At 43.1% G+C, this 14315-nt stretch overlaps 1 long non-coding RNA gene across 1 annotated transcript in view; it reads right to left on the bottom strand.

Annotated features, from left to right (window-relative positions):
* Positions 1-14315, bottom strand: part of LOC128339757 (uncharacterized) — an 87917-nt gene that overhangs the window by 36734 nt on the left and 36868 nt on the right. Inside the window, exons 3-4 of the long non-coding RNA XR_008313198.1 lie at positions 11317-11429; positions 6326-6544 (exon numbers count right to left, since the gene is read on the bottom strand). This is a non-coding gene — a long non-coding RNA (uncharacterized LOC128339757). The remainder of the gene's footprint in view (positions 1-6325; positions 6545-11316; positions 11430-14315) is intronic.

Here is a 14315-nt window from a genome sequence, read left to right as displayed (position 1 = left end):
TTAAACCAGAATACGCTCAGGAAAAGGTGGACTTTTAAAAATTTCATTTTGTATTTGTAGAAGGAGTTTTGAACAGCCAACTTCCCATTGACTACCTGTGCTGTACATACCACATTTTGAAGGGAATGAGTCTTTCCAGACTTCCACTCTACCTTCTTCCTCCTTCACCTCCATTCCAGCAAAGGGTGTGTGTGGCGGGGAAGAAATACAGTAAATACACTCTTAAGGAGTCAGGGGCAGTGGGGGAAGTGGGGGAGAATGTGCTGGAGGTGGCGGGAACCAGCTTACCAGGCAGCAAATCTTCTCAGTCCCCTGATTTTCTGCTGCTGCCACCGCCACCACCACATTTCTTCTCACCACACCACACACCACAGCTACCCCATCCCCTCCTCCTCATATGGCAGATGCTGAGCCTGCTGGCTTGAATAAACCACAACTCCTGCTGCCTTGACCCACGCTTGTCCTCCCTCTCATCGCTCCTCACTAGTGTTGATGCTGATGGGGACAGGAAACAGTGGGGTGGTCTGCTTAGTGGGACAACCTGGTTGGTGAGTGGGGAAAGATGTGATAGAGAGTGGGACAGAAAAAAAGAGAGTGCAGAGGTGGGATGAAGAGTGCAGAGAGAGTGCAGGGGTGGGGGTGAACAAGAGAGAACACCAAGAGAAACTGGTATGGGAGAAACCAGGAGGGAAGCCGGTAAAAGAACTGGTGGAGGAAGCGGGAACAGAGCAAACTGGTTTCCTACTAAGCAGACCATCCCACAACCTGGGAAGAAGATGACCCAATAAAGGAACCAGTGGAAGGTACAGGACAAAGAAGGGGGAGGGGTAAGAGTTGGAGACAAAGGAGGAAACAGCTTCTTTTATTGCTGAAGGAGTACCAGCTCCTTCAAGAAGGAGAGACAATGGCTTCATGTGTGCAAGTATGCACACAGGCACAGTTGAATCGCTGGGTGGGAAGAAACAGCTGGGCTGTCTCTGCTTGCTCAACAGCCTTCTCGTCCCCACCGCCTGGCCCCACTGCCACAGTGCTCGTCAAGCCTGGCTGTATTGGATAGGACAGTCAGCACTGCAGCCAGCCCTCACTTCCTGCCTGGCTGTCGCTTGTGTGAACTGCACCAGCTGGCCTGGCCATCCAGCATGGCACAGGCAGACCACTCAGCATCTGGAAGCCCCCACAGACTATATTTTCTTACTATGACTGCTAGGTTTTCTCAAGAGTCTTTGATGAGGGCCTTTTTTGAAAGCTTTATGAAAGTCCAAGTATACTATGTAAATGGGATCATCTTTATCCACGTGCCTGTTGACACTCTGAAAGAACTCCAAAAGGTTGGTGAGGCAAGATTTACCTTTGCAGAAGCCATGCTGGTTCTTCTTAAGCAGGGCCTGTTCTTCTATATGCTTAATACTTTTATCCTTGACAATGCTTTCCATCAATTTACTTGGCAGAGACGTTGAGCTAATTAAACTGTAATTTCCTGAATCCCACCCTCTGGATCCCTTTTTGAATATTGGTGTTACACTGGCTACTTTCCAGTACTCTGGCACAGAGCCTGATTGAAGGGATAAGTTATATATTTTTGCAAGTAGGTTGGCAATTTGAGTTTGACATTTGAGTTCTCTAAGGACTCTCAGGTGAATGCTATCTGGCCCTGGTGGTTTGTTAATTTGGTTCAGGCACAGGTATATGCTCAGTATATTCTGCTGTGAAGACAGATTCAAATATCTCATTTTGCTTCTCTGCAATCTCCATATCCTCCTTAATAATCCCTTTCATGACATCATCTGGTAGACCAACCACCTCCCTGGCAGGTTTCCTCCTTCAGATGTATTTAAGGAGTTTTTGTTATTCCTTTTGATGCTTTCTGTTCTCTTCATTAGGGCAGGCCTTCCAATTTCTGAAGGAAGTCTTCTTCCCCTTTATAACTTCATTGACTTTAATTGTTAGCCATGCTGGCATCCTCCTGGACTTGGTGGTACCATTCCTCCTTTTTTGGTATACATTCTAACTGGACTTCTGATATTGTGGTTTTAAATAAACTTCATGTATTCTGAAGCGAAGTAACTCTCCTGATTTTCCCTTTCAGTTTTATTTTCATCAAACACTTCATTTTAGAGAAATTTCCTCTTCTGAAGTCCAAAGTTCTTGTGTTAGACTTCCTTGGCAATTCTCTCCTATCATGTATGCTGAATTTGATCACACTATGGTCACTGTTCCCTAAAGATTCTATGACACTGACATATTGTACCAGGTCCTGAACACCACTCAGGATTAAGTCCAAGTTCACCTATTTTCTGGCTGGCTCCATGACCAACTGTTCTAGGGCACAGACATTCAGCGTATATACAAATTCAGTCTCATTGTCATTACCTGACTGTGAATTTTCCCAGTCTATGTGTGGGTAATTGAAGTCACCCATTATTACATCTCTGACTCTCTTTGACAGGTCCCTGATTTCCTTCTGCAACTCCCAGTCACTGTCAGTGTTGTAATAAGGAGCGCAATAGCATATTCTTAGTAACACATTTCCTTTCAGGTTGTGTATTTGTTGGAGCTAGGACTCTGGAAGCATCAGCTTTCAGCACTCAGCTCTCATTGGTGTGGTTAGGTCATGGATAAAAGTGCTGGACCCCTCTCCTCTTTGTTCTTCCAGTGTTAGTCTCCATTTTGTCTCTCCAGAGATGTTTGTTTGTTTTGGTCTCTCTCTTCAGCCATGAGCTACAGTTAAAATTAAGCTGCAGGCTTTATCACATTCGTTTGTAACCTTTTCTTTAAATAAATCCTTGTAGTTCTTCATTACTAAAGTACTGTCTCAAGACCTCTTGCTTTCCTGCTTTCTCAAAAAACTGGTTTTGCTCTGCTATTTGGAGATTGAACTGCTATTCTTCCCCTACAAAGGGTTATGGGCCCAGAAGCCAGTAAATAAAAGAGAAAAGCCTAGAGAGTTAAATAGAAAGCAAAGCAAAGAGAAAATCTTTGAAAATGGAGACAGCACAAGGATTCCAGATGATTGCAAAGTTGCAAGGTTCTGAGTACAAGTTCTGGTCTTTCAAGATGAAGATGCTCCTCAAGAGTCATGGACTTGGCAGGGTTCTGCACACCCAGCATCCTGCAGATGCAGGAAAGGAGCAGAAAGAATGGGACAGAGCAGATGAAAAGGCATCAGGAATGATTATCTTGGCAGTGAGTGACCTAATCTTAGTGGATCTAAGAGACAAAGAAAATGCCAAGAATATGTGGGAAACTCTGAAGGGAGTGTATAAAAAGAAGTCTGTGGTTTCCAAAGAGCATCTAGTAAGAAAACTGAGCAATAAAAGATTATTTTAGAGAAAGTCTTTCCAAGCACATTAATGAAATGTTAGAAATATCTAGGCAACTGCAAGCTCAAGAAGTAATCCTTTCAGATGTAGTTTTGATAGGACTGTTGTTGAATAGTTCCCCACATAACTTTGATAGTGTAACTAGTGCCTTGGAAGTCAAGGAGGATGCAGACTTACCATTTGTAATTAACCGTCTAGAGGACTTCGATTTGTGTAGAAGGGATGATAGGCAACCAAAGGCAAGTAAAGAAAACACATCTTGAACCTCGCAAAGAAATAAGAAATGCTTTACTTGTGGAAGCCCCAAACACATGCTGAATAAGTGTCCCAAGAATAAAGAATTTGCAGACAAAAGGCAAGCAAAACAAAGTTGCAAAGAGTGGGAGTCATCTGTGTGAACACAGAGTACAGAACTTCCAAGCAATCAGGGACTAAAGCTAATAAGTAAAGGAAATGCCTTGCCAGGGCTTGCCCATCCAGTGGGCAGATCCAGGTGGTTGCTTAGGACACCAGTTCCTGGGTGGTGCACAAACAGTGCCAGAATATAACACAGTCTATAATTGCCTGAATGAGCATTAAGGCTATATCTAACTCTTACATTAAATAAAATGTGTTATTATATGGATAGCCAGTACTATTCCTTCACATAATTGAATTAAAAGAGAATGTTTGATTTTTTAAAAAGCCATATCAATTTTTAATCTTCATTTTTAGACCTAATTATTACTATTATTTTTGGAGTTTCTGCCTGGCAGGTTATATTTAACATTTCTTCTTTTGTTCCTGTATAATAGATTTGAATGCTGAATGCTCAAATTTTAATTAACACCCTCTTATTACATAATATAAAGAATTCTGAATTAGTTTAATGATTGCTCCCACCTTAGCAATTCCTGGAACATGATGTGAGCTTTTCTATCTATTGTTGAAAGTAATTTAAAAATAGTATTAATTGTGTGCGGCAGTAATGCTTTTTGGAGCCCAGGTCAAGGATTAAAAGCTTTTTAACAAGGTGCTGTCTAGACATGTGTTAAAACAACATTTTCTACCAAAAGAAGCTTAAGCACAACAAGGGTGGTGTCTCTTGATCCAACATTCGGTACAATGAAATTCTCAAGATTTATGTGCCTTGCATTAGAGAGGGGAATTAGTCAGAAAGAATTGACAAAATATGTGCCTGCTTTACATTAATTAAACCATACCCCCATTGTATTTTTTTAAACACCTTTACTCTTGTTTCTGTCTGTATTATTTCTGTGGAAATTTTATCCTTGTAATAAGCATTGAGGGGAAAAAGGTCCCCCCTGCTTTCTGGTCTGCTCAGAAGCTGTCCAGAAAAACCACAGAAACATATTATACAGATATGTTCTAAGGACATCTGCATGATGAAAAACGAACTGATGTTTCCTTCTAATACAAACAAAAATATTCCTTAAGTCTAAAATGCTGCATTCCCATAACCTCAGTCATTTGTGTCTTACGAAAGAAAGCATGAGTTCCAATCATAATGAAGCCCAAGTAATGTCAATACAATAAATCCTGAAAGGAAAAGGAACTATTAATAGAGAACATTTCCACGAAAGGCAGAGCTCTTTAAAAGAAATGACGAAGAGTTTGAGAAAGGTCAGAAAAACTGATACTTCACATTAAAGACTCACCAGGCATTCAGAACCTTCATCAATATTGAAAAATAGAAAAGTGCAAAACCTGGTCAAACAATCACAATCTGAAATGAGGTATTTAGTTCTGGTCATGACATTGCTGAGCTATAGTAAACAAGAACCAATGTGAAGGGACAGACGGAAATGTTGAGAAGAGACCTGCTCACTTACAGTTTTCATTCTCCATCATTATGTGGGGCCACTCAACGGCCACTGGAAAAAGAGACAGCAAGAACCTTTCTACAATTTCTGCAAATATCCCATCAAATTTAAACATTAGCTACAGTAGCACATCTCACTGCTGAGCGCAAAAGGAGCACCTCTGGTTATGAAATCTCAAAATGCTTTTGCAGTTGCACTATTTCTTTATTCCATTATACACATTCATGAAGAATGAAAGTTAAAGAAGGGAGAGCTGAAGAAAAAGTTCTTGCATAGGGTTTTGACACAAGTCTTCGCAAGCCAGGTTTCTTAGAAAGCCAGAGGGTGGAGAGGCAACACCAGTAATCTCTCTCTCTCTCTCTCTCTCTCTCTCTCTCTCTCTCTCTCTCTCTCTCTCTCTCACCGGAATGGCCTGAAAATGGTCCAACTCAGCCCAGAAAAGACCAGGGGGAGGCTGGTAGGGGGAGGGGGAAACTTCAGAGACCTCTCCATGTCAGCAACCCTCAGAAGCGACAGAATGACTCTGGCCCAGCGATGAGTTTCAAATTTATTTATTTTTAAAATAATGTTTCAAACCAGCTCCAAGCTGGCCCAGAGTGGTGGGTTGGTTCAAGGTTGAGCCCAACCAGACCTGGTCTGGCTTGAGGGCAACCCCTCAAGCTGGCACAGTTAGATGGTGAACCAGCTTGACTTTGAGATGGTTTGTACACCCCTACTGGCAAGATCCATTGCCACAGATAACAATTCATCCAAATCATCCATTGTCTGCAGCTTGGTGACTGCCCAGAACAGAATCCCTGGAAGAAATTCACGTCTTATAGGAACTTGTGGGATTTCCTTAGAACCTTCTCTCATGAGAGGAACCATAATTTTTACTTTTTGGTGTGAAATTTCACCTGCTTTAATGAAATAAACTCCTTACGCAACAGTGCCACAAGGTCACAGCTGAACTCCAGGAACAGCAAATGAGTACATAGCTAGCAGCTTGGTCTGGGCTTGCCAGAAAAGGGCTCCTCAGAAGTAGGTTGTCTCCTTAGGAGCAAGGAGAAGGTCAGACCCAGCTGCAGGAGATGATAGGTCCACACTCAGCCCCAGGTCCTAGCCTTTATAAGTTTCCCAGAGTCAAGGGCTCTTTGCTGGAACAATAGCTCTATACCCCTGTTCCCAGCTCCCAGGAAATACCTTGCTTGCCCAGTTTCCAGAGACCCTGTGCCTCTCAAGAAGAGCCTGGGGAAAGCTGAACATCTGGATCTCCCTGACTGTTGCATGAAGACCTCTGCAGCTCCCCTCAGCTGACCCTGCCTCCAGCATCCAGTAAATCCTGAAGGCTGAGTACTCCAGAGCACCAAGCCCATTTGCCAGGACACAGGCTCTAGAAATAGTTTTGCATCATGGTTCTTCCTAGGCAAAGGGAAGAGAGAAAGGAGGAATCCGGGATGGTGTTCAGGATCAAAGTACACAATTAAATCAATATGCCTAAATACAAAACATATTGTGAGCAACAGAGCTAAGAAAAAATGACAGTGTGCAACACAGAACAATCCAGGTATGAAATTAATACTTGCCCTATTCACATATCTTATTCAACATTTGTACAATCTACAAATGGGCCAGATCCAGATCCTGACTTGAACTGGCTACCAGTGAAGCATGAACAAGTATGTCCTTCATTGGTAGCCAGTTCCATTGAAGCGGACCAGGTCATGACCTAGCCATTGCCCATTAAGCATGTGTGGTGGCCTCCAAAATGGTTGCTGCAATGGAGGACAGGCCTGGAAGGGGCCGAAGACTGCCTGAGCTGGTCTATTTAGAATTAAATGGAGGCCGGCGGGGAGAAGGGGAAGCTCTGGAGACCCCTGCCCTGTGGTTGTGCAGAAGCCCCCAGACCAGGTGGCAGTGAGTTCAAGTAAGTTTAAAAATGTTTTTTTTAAATTATGAATCCCCCCCGAACCTGAACCAAACTGGGATGGGGGAGTGGGGTTCGGAGGTGGAAAAACTGAACATGTCTGGTCTGGTTGGAGATGAACTGAACTCTAACTGGTCTGGATCTAAATGATCCAAGCAACCTGGTTTTGTGCACACCCCTACACAAGTACAGTACAGTTATTCATTTTTTAAAAATTAATAATTTTCCAGACAATTTTCTTTAGGGAAACAATAAGCGCTATCGCACTTATCCTTTTTTCTGTAGGCATTGTATAATACCTAATGGCACAGTGAGGAAGCAACCTGCCTCGGGAGCAGGAGGCTGTTGGTTCGAATCCCCACTGGTGTGTTTCCCAGAATATGAGAAACTCCTATATTGGGCAGCAGCGATACAGGAAGGTGCTGAAAAGCATCATCTCATATTATGTGGGAGAAGGCAATGATAAACCACTCCTGTATTCCACCAAGAAAACCACATGGCTCTTTGGTCGCCAGGAGTTGACACTGACTCAACAGCACAACCTTTCCTTTCCTTATTGTATAATTTAATAGTTGACAACACACTGAATTTTGAAATTTAAGAAAAATCCACACTATGCGTTGTGACACATTTTCACTATTTTAGCATACACATTAAGATAAAGAAACAAAAATAAAAATTACATCTTTAATCATAGTAGAATATTTATCTCTCAATTTTATAGAATATAAAAATGTTCATCCCATTTCTCCAAGCCCTCCTCCTTTTGAATAAACAAATAAAATGAAAAATAAATAAAAATAAAACAATAACAGAATCACTCTGACTGCTCATTTCTACAAAAGTATCTTTCGATAAGCATACAATGCAGTCCTAAATTTCAAAATTCAGTGTGTGTATTGGCAACTGTTACTCATACAATACCCACAGGAAAAAAAGAATAAGTGCTCTCGCTGATATAGTTTCCCTAAAAAAATAAAATACTTTAAATATAGCTGATAATGGCAATCCTGGAAAGAGACTGAAAACTCACCCCCATTGGCTGATATGATTATGACATCACTTTCCTGTTCTTCTCTAGGTCAGATACACCACAGATTATGTTATGGCGGTGGGAGTTAGGCTGGCCGTTACAGGGGAAAATGGTCCAGGCAACTGAGGCCTGTTCCTTTTTCCAGCTCTTCTCCCAACCCTGAGACCCCTGGGAGCTCTGAGAACACTCCCTTGAATATTAGGGTGCTCCTGCTGAATGCCAGGTCGGTTAATGCTAAAACATCTCATCCACAATCTGATTGTGGATGAGCATGCTGACCTGGTATGTGTGACAGAGACCTGGTTGGATGAGCTGGGCGGGGTTGGTCTCTCTCAGCTCTGCCCTCCAGGTTTCCTGATCATGCAGCAGCCCTGCCTGGAGGATTGGGGAGGGGGTGTTGCAGTCATCTATTGAGAGATCTTTCCCCTTTCCATGTCCCTGGTCAGGCAATCTCAGAATTTTGAGTGTTTGTCCTTGAAGGTGGGCCTCTGAGATAGGCTGGGGATTCTGCTGGTGTACTGTCAGTCTCCCTACCTGAGCTGGCAGGGGTGGTCTCGGAGGTGGCCTTGGGTTCTCGCAAACTTATTGTTCGGGAGGATTTCAATGTCCATGCTGAAGCCCTCTTAGAAGGTTCAGCTCAGGATTTCATGGCCTCCATGGCAACCATGCGCCTGTCTAAGCTGGTATCGGGCCCTACCCACATGGCAGGACACACTGTGGATCTGATTTTTACCGACTGAGGAATACTAAATGATCTGGAGGTGGAGGAGTTTGAGATAACTTCCTTGTCATGGACAGATCATCATATGGATGGGTTTAGTTTGACTGCTCCGTCTGCCCTCTGCCGTGGTGGTGGACTGATTAGAATGGTCCGTCCCTGGAGACTTATGGATCCACTTGGATTCCAGATGGCCCTTGGGGAGCTTACAGTGTCCAGAGCTGGTGACCCTGTTGAGGCCCTGGTTGATCTCTGGAATGGAGAGACCTGGGCTGTTGACACGGTTGCTCCTAAATGTCCTCTCCGGCCTGGTGGAGCCCATTTGGCTCCTTGGTTTTCCTCGAAGCTTAGGGCGATGAAACAACTTGGACGATGGCTGGAATGATGCTGGAGGAGGCGCCGTGCCAAATCTGACCGAACACTGGCTAGAGTCCATTTTAAGGACTACTCCGTGGCGGTGGGCATGGTGAAGAAATGTTTTTTCTCCGCCTCCATTGCATCTGCTCAGTGCAGACCAACGGAGCTGTTTTGTGTGGCAAAAACATTGCTCCACACCTCCCCCCAGGTAATAGGGGAGGAATCATCTACAGCCTGTTGTGATCAGTTTGCTTGCCACTTTGTAGATAAAGTCGCTTGCATCCATGCTGACCTGGACTCCAGAGTTTTGGCAGTTCCAGTATACGTGCCTCTGGTACCATCTGGTCCTGTTGTGTTGGATTCTTTTCAGTTGGTGCAGTCTGAGGATGTGGACAAGATCCTGTGCAGTGTGCAAGCGACATCGTGAGCTCTTGACCCTTGCCCTTCATGGCTAATAAAAGCTGCCAGGGAGGGGACAGGCAGATGGTTGGAGGTGATAATTAATGCTTCATTAAGGGAATGCAGGATGCCATCGTGCCTCAAGGAGGCGGTGATAAGACCTTATTTAAAAAGCCCTCTCTTGATCCCTCCAACCTGGACAACTATAGACCTGTATCTAACGTTCCCTTTTTGGGCAAGGTGATAGAGTGTGTGGTGGCGTCCCAGATGCAGAGGGTCTTGGATGATACGGATTTTCTGGACCCTTTCCAATCTGGCTTCCGCCCTGGATATGGGACTGAAACTGCCTTGGTCACTCTAGTGGATGACCTTCACCGGGAACTAGACAGGAGGAGTGTGTCCCTGTTGGTTCTGCTGGACCTCTCGGCGGCATTTGATACCATCGACCATGGTATCCTTCTGGACTGCCTCTTGAGAATGGGAATTGGAGGTACTGTGTTGGAGTGGCTCCATTCTTTTCTTGGGGGGAGGGTCCAGAAGGTGGTGCTGGGGGATTACTGCTCGGCCCTGTGGCCATTGGCCTGTGGGGTCCCGCAGGGTTCAATTTTGTCCCCCATGCTGTTTAACATATGCATGAAGCTGCTGGGAGAGGTCATCTGGAGACTTGGACTGAATTGTTAGCAATATGCAGATGACACTCAGCCCTATCTCTCCATGTCACCTGATCCTAGGGAGGTGGTGGATGTCCTGAATCGGGGGCTGGAGGCCGTGATGGGTTGGATGTGGGCTAATAAACTGAAATTGAATCCAGACAAGATGGAGGTTGGTCAGTAGGAGAGCTAATCGCGATGAGGAGATACTACTGGTTCTGGATGGGGTTGCACTCCCCTTGAAGGAGCAAGTATGTAGCTTGGGGATATTACTGGACTCGGCTCTGCTTTCAGCAGCTCAAGGTGGAGGTGGTGGCCAGGGGTGCCTTTGCATGGCTTCGGCTAGTGCGCCAGCTGCGTCCCTTTCTCGAGAAGGCAGATCTGGCCACAGTTACTCATGCCTTAGTCACATCATGGCTGGATTACTGTAATGCACTCTACGTGGGGCTGCCCTTGAAGAATATCCAGGAACTGCAGCATGTACAAAATGCGGCAGCTAGGGTTTTATCTGGAGCTGCCTGGTGTGATCACATCACACCTATTTTGAAAGAGTTGCACTGGCTACCAGTGTGTTTCCGTGTCCAATTCAAGGTACTCGGACTCCATCACAGATTTTAGAAATCTTGTTAAATCTTTGCTTTTTATCCAGGCCTTTACATGATTGTTTTATTACTGCTTCTGGGTGTTTTTATCCATCTACAGTTTTTGTGTTTGTATATTATATATTTTAAATCAGATTTGTTTTCATATTTTTAGCTTAATACTTTTAACTGTCATTATTATTATATGTCTTTTAACTTTTGTAAACCACCTTGGGATTGCTTTAATAAAAGGCAGTATATACATTTAACAATAAATTTTTAAAAATCCAATTTTGCTAACAACTAACTGGAGCGGGGAGAAGACCTTGAGGTGGGAGAGTCAGGAAGATGAAGACAGGAGCAAGGCAGGAGGGGTCTGGCTAAAGTGCATAAAGAGAGTGATGTGCCTTTTACTTGTTTATTGTGGGGGGCTGATTTGATGGTACTTCAGCTTAAGAGATCAAGCAGATCTGTGGCACCACTTAAATTAAGGCAGGGATACCACCCCACAACTACTACAATCACTCACCATGCCTTCCAAGTATGATTCCATCTGCCTTGGAAGCCCTGCTCTTTAATCCTGGATGTATAGAGGGAGGACACTCTGCGTTTAACTCAAGAAACACAGTTCTGCAGTTAATGCTGAAAGAAAGAAAACCCCCAAGAATAATTAACTGTGGTGCCAACACATGTGCAGAGTGCCTTTTTCATTAGCCCTCCCAGCTCAGAATCGGCTCCCTTTAGGAACAGGGTAGAGGATCAAGATACATAGCTTCCATGCTGATCCTCTGCTCCACACACCCCAACTCCACTCTCAGGATCACTAGAGAAAGTGGTAAAGATTTCCTCACCCCCTCCACTATCCCTCTAGATCAGAGCTTCAGCCACCTCAAACAGCAAAGTCCTGCAGTGACAGAGAAAGAAAAAAATCATCCATTCCCCTGCTCAACAGTATCCCACCCAACTCAGAGCTGCAACCTCCTAATTAGTTGTTAGCAAAGTTGGAATACTCCCCCACCCTACCCATGTAGCTTGCTCACCTTAATAATTTTTGAGCCTGCTGGCAGCAAATTTAGGAGAAAAGAGCAGAGTAAAGCCAGACAGGAAAGTGAATCGTATCAGCCAATATGATTCGATTCATAATCATATCAGCCAGTGAGGTGCATTTTCAGTCTCCCCTTTTGCCAGGCTAATATTAAAATATATTTAAATACATTTTCTTGAAAACTCTAAAAGTCACAACTGTTGAATGAATGAATGAATGAATATTCTTGTTTCTCTACCTACTGATTATGTGACTGAATGCCATTATGAGATTGATACTGAAATCTGAGACCCCGTTCCAAGAATGGTTTCCAAATTCACTCTTAAAATAAGCCATTTTTTTCAGAAGCACCCCAAATATCCAGTTTATTATAATAAATCATAAATCCACTGTTTTATTTTGGGAGTGTCCTTTTCTTTCCATTTCTGAAGTATAAGGCGTTTAGCTACATTTAGTGCTGACAATAACCATAGTTCTTTACTTCTAGATAAATTCCAATCCCTTGGGAGAAGTCCAGGTTATTGCAGGTACACCAAAGCACTTTCTGTCTGTACCATGCATTTGAGGGACCTGTACCCAGCTTCACTTTTAAAATGAATACAGGTACACTCATCCACACAAAAACATGTACAACTGTACAGTCTCTTTTTTGCCGTATTTCTTATTTCTGCACAATCCTTATTTCTCCAGTGATCCTTTTCTGTTTTTCTGCCTCGTCTATATTTAGACAATCTTTTTTCATCTTCCTTATGCAAGTAAATAACTTCAGTCTGAACCAAATTTTAATCTACTGGTGAAATAACAATTCAATATATAGTTTATGGCCCAAAGAGACATGAAGCATTCAACTTTCTGATCAAGGCAAATGTTCAAATGCTATAGTTTAATCTTGTCTACCTGAACAGTAAAATTTGCATTGAGAAATGATATGCTTTGCAAATCTGGATCAATATATGATATTTTAGCTCAATAACAGAACATCTCCCTTTAAAAAATATTGTTAGTTGGTTTAACAATAGGTTGTTTACAGATAACAAATTACCTATACTGCCTTCTGTTGAAACTACAGCAGTGTGAAAAGCATTTCCCAAAGATAAACCCTTTTAGTATCTTGTACACAAAAATTCTCCATGCCACACCTCTTTCCCCCCTTTTCTGTTTCTGTTTGGGAATACAGGAGCCATTGTAGTTGTTTGCTACAGAATGAGGAGAGAAGCAGCAAAGAATAATGATCTGTATAGAAATAGAGAAGGCAGAGCGGACATGTTTCAGAGAATTTTTAAGTCGGCCTTCCCCAAGGCATTCAAGGAATGGGGAACAGATTTGCTCATATGTATCTTTGACATCCTGTTTCCTCATAAGATCTGCATCCTGCTGTCTCTAGTAACTCCATGAGCTCCCTCTCTATTGGACTGCTTCTCCTGTCATCCATTTTTTGTTATTTCCATGGTTATCCAGCTGCAGCGCTTCACAGGAGCCCACGTTACAGAAATTCATCATGGGAAATACAGATTTTTGTGTGAACAACAGCTCATCAGAAGGAATGAAACCAGATTAATTTTGAACTACTGTTCTCACAATATGTGGCAGTGGCTTAAGGGAGAATGTATATGTTATCATATACTTGTTTTTGTATCTTGCTTCATACAAGGAAGATGCAGCGGTGACCACAGGATTTGGAATGCCATGTATATGATTGAATGGAAGCTTGTATCCTCTTTCTTCTTTTTCCTTCTCCTCATTGACTTTGCAGGTTTTCACAGTGGGAGACGATGTAGTATGATTTAGTACTTTGTAGTTTCTGGACAGGGGCCAGTTAGAAAAGGAGAAAAAAAGAAGTAGCAGAGAAAGAGAGAAAGAAAGAAATTATTTTCTGTAATCCATCCTGCTGCATCTTCCTTGTGTGAAGCAAGATACAAAAACAAGTATATGATAACATACACATTTTTCCTGTCATATATGCCCATTACGAATTGTTGAAGTCCAGGTACAACTGGGCAAGTTTTAAAGCATGCCATTTTGAAGTCTAAAGAAACCATTTTCACAGCAATCCATAGTCTCCTTGTTGACCTGAAAATGGCCACAGCAGACATAAAATAACAGAGGAAAATCATTACCATTGTTCAGTGCTGTTGCCTATGACACTAGTTGGCTTCAGTGCCAAGGATTTTAAAGGACAAAACATATCGTTTCATAGTCTCCACTTCTCTAAATAGAAAGAAGTTCCAGGAGTGGCCATTGCAGGGTCAAATTCATAGTTGGGAAAGAGGAAATGGTCATGGCATTTTTATAGTGTGTGTGTGTGTGTGTGTGTGTGTGTGTGTGTGTGTGTGTGTGTGTGTGTGTGTGTATGAATGTCTGTTTGTCTGTCTGTACCATATACATCCCCACACCCTTTGAGCTATCGGGACCAAACTTTGCAAAGTGACTTCCAGTGACCCTAAAAGTAACATAGGATTCCTGGGAACCTCGACAACCACCCC

The sequence above is a fragment of the Hemicordylus capensis genome, chromosome 1 (assembly GCF_027244095.1).
Source record: "Hemicordylus capensis ecotype Gifberg chromosome 1, rHemCap1.1.pri, whole genome shotgun sequence".
In the NCBI taxonomy this organism is placed as follows: Eukaryota; Metazoa; Chordata; class Lepidosauria; order Squamata; family Cordylidae; genus Hemicordylus; species Hemicordylus capensis.
Note: the sequence above shows the minus strand (reverse complement) of the source record. Positions and strands in the feature narration are given on the sequence as shown.